The sequence below is a fragment of the Myotis davidii genome, unplaced genomic scaffold, assembly GCF_000327345.1.
Source record: "Myotis davidii unplaced genomic scaffold, ASM32734v1 scaffold97, whole genome shotgun sequence".
In the NCBI taxonomy this organism is placed as follows: Eukaryota; Metazoa; Chordata; class Mammalia; order Chiroptera; family Vespertilionidae; genus Myotis; species Myotis davidii.
Window position 1 is genome coordinate 4,894,028 of NW_006289392.1, and position 4,553 is coordinate 4,898,580.

The 4,553-nt window shown below is 42.8% G+C and overlaps 1 protein-coding gene across 1 annotated transcript in view; it reads left to right on the forward strand.

Moving 5' to 3' along the window:
* Positions 1–4,553, forward strand: part of TMPRSS4 (transmembrane protease, serine 4) — a 124,854-nt gene that overhangs the window by 433 nt on the left and 119,868 nt on the right. The window lies entirely within an intron of this gene.

Consider the following 4,553-nt stretch of genomic DNA (forward strand, 5'->3'; position numbering starts at 1 on the left):
GAGCCGGCCACACGCTCAGGAGGCAAAGAGACGCCTGTGTGAAGGAGACCGAGTCCTATTTCTGGAAAGGGACGCCCCATGTTCAAGACTAGACACGTTGGATGGGTTGGCGGCAGGCGGGACATGGCAGAGGAGACAGCGGTGCCCGAGGAGACCGGCAGCAGAAGCGATCCAGCATTGAACACAGAGAGAGCATCGCCCAGGCAAGTGAAGGCGTCCCAGCGTGGGATTCGAGCAGCCGAGTGTGTGTGGAACTAGAGTCCACAAAGGAGAACAGAAAAGTGTTTGAAGAGACATGGCCCAAACTTCCAACCGTGAAGAACCCACCGAGTTATTTCTCCAGCCCGGCCGGTGCAGACAGTGTATTCCCTTCCCTGCCAGGAGCTCCGGGCCCAGGGCTGAGCCGTAACTTCTCTTTCTTTCCCTCGGTCACGTCCCGGGGCCCAAGCCATCCTGAGGCAGGAAAGGACCTCCTGCCTAAGAGCCCTCTTTGCAGCCACAGGGTGTGCGCGCCCAGGGAGGTGTGCGGGGCAAGGACAGCGTCCTGGCGAGAGCGTGGGGTGCGTGGTTTGTGCGTTGCTTACAAAGCGCAACAACAAACATTTAGAACTACACCAAGCCGTGGCCGAGCCGCAGAAAGCCAGCCGTCGCCCCTCGTCTCTCCCACGCGATGCCGGGCAAGGAGGGACCACCTTCAGGCCCAGCCGACTGCTCCTCCGACATGGGGTGACGAGAGCTCTGCCCTCAGAAGAGTTAACGGTGAGCAGGGAATCCTTCTCTGGGACTTCCTATAGGGAAGTAAACTTCAACCACTCTGACACACTCCATTGGAGTGCAGGTTTTATATAAATCTTAGTAACTATGAGCTTATGGTAAACTGATACGCTTAATAATAGCTGTTTCCCTCCACAAAATCCAAGTTTGAGAAAGGGTCAACAGAACAACATTCACTGTCTCTCCTTGCTTTACTACCTCCCCTGAGCCCTGCTGATTGGCCCAGGTTTGCTAGTGGGTGGAGCCAATGTGTGTTAAAAGGCCATAGTCCTGGTCCTTTCATTCTATTTGCAATGTCCATATGTCTAGAGCTTAGGAGACCAGACCAGCCTTCGTGCCCACTCGTTTATGTTCACACACTAATTGAGGCAGTTCCTTGCTCTTGCAGGCTCTTCCCGCGACCAGTGCAGAGAGAGAGAACATGGGGGTTGATGAATCTTGATTAGAACGTGACAAGGTTTAAGGAAAAATGAAAAAACACAAGACTGAGACAGAAATAGAGTGAAAGCTCTGGATGTGGTGTCTGCCCTCTGATGGAGGGACAGACCCAGAGAGCGCCAGCACCGGAAGGGGTTTATTAAATACTCGAATAACAGGAAGTTACATCACATCTGGGTGGGCCTTGAGTTCCTGGCGACATCATGAGATCCATCCCCTTAACACTGGGCAAGAAGGTCAAAATTGAGTGGTGTCCCAGTCTGTTGACCGGGGCCGCCCCCAGGGCGTGGCTCTGCCTTGCTCTGAGTTTCAGCTGACATTTAAGCTGAGAGTTTTTGCCAGTGGCCCTTAAGAAAGATTTAAGATTTAGATTTGGGCCAAGAGGAGAAAAAAATGCCCCAAGGGTCTTCAACCTTGGTCATTGCCCCAGCCAACTTTTACAAGACAGGTCTGTGGAGACTTGAGACATAAGACCTATGTCATAGTGTTACTTTATCTTTCTTTAACGTTAGTCTATTGTTGCTTTACGTATAAATTCCCCAGAGATGTCATGTATTTTAAGGTAAGATTTCAGTATACCTGGGTCTGGACAAAATACAGTCTTTGTTCCATTAAACATTCCATTTTACAAAGAAGCTTACTTGTCCTCAGAAAAATTATTAACTTAGGAAACTCCAGTTTTAGTTTGTAAAGTAGAAAATGGGCATAAAATATACTTAGAATGATAAAGAAGAAAGAGGAGAAAGCGAAAGAGGGAAGAAGAGTCTGAGAAAAAAAAGTGGTGTCTAGAGGTAAGTTAGGAGAGTTGGGAAAGAGAATTGAGAGGAAGAGAAGAAGAAATTTATAGATATGTAACTTAGGTGAAAATAGTGGTTTCCTTTCTGATAATAAAATCAAGATGCAGGAGAATAGAGTCAGTAGTCAATGTGTCAGAAAAATAGAGTGTCTGAACTTAGCTGCCCCAATAAATGGAATAGCAGCCAGAGTATAGCATAAGTGAGTAAACAAAACAATGTAAAAAGATAGAAAACCCCAGCATAAAACAAAAATTACTCAAAAAACAGGAGGGAGATTCCAGTCAAGGTGGTAGCACAGGTAAATGCATTACTTGTATCCTCCTACAACCACATCAAAATTACAACTAAATTTCATGTTTGAGAACCACCTGAAACTTAGGTGAACAGAAGTCTTACAGCTAAGGATATAAGGAAGAAGCCACATCAGGACTGGTAGGAGGGATAGAGACACAAAATGGCTGGTCCCACACCCATGTGTGGTGGATAAAAATCTTGAGGGATATCTCAGCTTCAGAAGTCCTCCCTGAGGGTGCCAATGCCAGGAAGAGATGTCCCCATAACTTCTGGCTATAAAAACCCGCTGGGATTTTGGCTGAATGAGAAGAAGGCTGCCAGAGTCCCAGGCAGTTCCTCTTAAAGGACCAGCTCATGGGCTTATGAGACTCATTTGCTCTGAACTCCTGTACTTGAGCAGCAGCTCCAATGGCACCCATAAGACTGTCGGCTGATTTCTCAACAGAAACTTTGCAGGCCAGAAGGGATTGGCAAGAAATATTCAAAGTGATGAAAAGCAAGGACCTACAACCAAGATTATTCTGTCCAGCAAAGCTATCATTTAGAATCAAATGGCATATAAAGAACTTCCCAGACAAGAAAAGCTAAAGGAGTTTATCACCACCAAACCAGTACTACAAGAAATGTTAAAGGGTATTCTTTAAGAAGAAGAAAAAAAGATAAAAAATATGAAAGATAAAATGGCAATATACTAGTATACATATCTAACCCAATTACTTTAAGTGTAAATAGATTAAATGTCCCAATCAAAAGACATATGAAGGTTGAATAATAAAACAAAACCCTTACAGATGCTGTCTACAAAAAATTCACTTCAGATTGAAAGACACACAGACTAAAAGGACGGTAAAAGATATTGCATGAAAATGAAACAAACAAAAAAGTTGAAGTATCAATACTTATACCAGACAAATCGACTTTAAAACAAAAGCCATAACAAGAGACAAAGAAGGGCCCACTTCTTTGTATATTCACTTCTGGGTATTTATCCAAAGAAACAAACAAAAAACCCTATAAAATTGAAAAAATATACATCTGTTTTTTGAACATTGCAGCATTATTTACAATAGCCAAGATATGATGAATTGGATAAAGAAGGAGTGGTACATATATGCAATGGAATATGGCTTACCTATAAAAAAAAAAAGAATTAAATTTTGCCACTGCAACAACATGAATGGACCTAGAGGGTATTGTGCTGCTGAGTGAAGTAAGTCAGACAGAAGAAGACAAATGCCATATGATTTCACTTACATGAAGAATCTGAAAAACAAAATAAACGAACAAGCAGAACAGAAACATACTCATAGATACATAGAGAACGTTTTGAAGGTTGTCAGATAAGAGGAAAGTTGGAGGGATGGGTGAAAAGGTGGAGATTAAGAAGTGCAAAGTGGCAGTTACAGAATAGTCCCAGGGATGTGAAGTACAGCTGCGGGAATATAGTCAATAACATTGTGGTAAGTGTGTATGCTGTGAGATGGGTGCTAAGTGTATTGGGATGATGACAGTAAGTTAGTTATATGTGTAATCACTGGGTTGCACACCTGAAGCTTATAATATTGTATGTCAATTTAAAACTAAAACATTATTTTAAAATAGATCTGCAAATCAATTCATGTGATATACCACATCAACAAAATGAAGAGTAAAAATCGTATGGTCATATCAATAGGTACAGAAAAGGCATTTGACAAAATACAGCATCCATTTATGGCAAAAAACAAAACAAAACAAAAACACCTCTCAGCAAAGTGAAACTAAAAGGAACATGTCTCAACATGATAAAGGCCATACATGACAAACCCATAGCTAACTTCATACTCAACTGGGAAAACTAAATGCATTTATTTCCCTTAAGATCAAGAACAAGACAAGGATGCCCACTTTTATTACTCCTGTTCGACATAGTATGGGAAGTCCTAGCCACAGCAATCAGACAAGAAGAAGAAATAAAAGGCATCCAAATTGGGAGGAAAGAAGCAAAACTGTCATTATTTGCAGATGACATGATACTGTATATAGAGAACCCTAAAGATCCCACCAAAAAACTACTAGAGCTGATAAATTAATTCAGTAAAGCAGCAGTATGCAAATTAATAACCAGAAATCAGTTGTATTTTTATACATCAACTAGAGGCCCAGTGTACGAAAATCATGCACTGCGGGGGTCCCTCAGCCTGGCCTGTGCCCTCTTGCAGTCTGGGACCCCTCCCGGATGTCTGCCTGCTGGCTTAAGCCTGCTTCCCC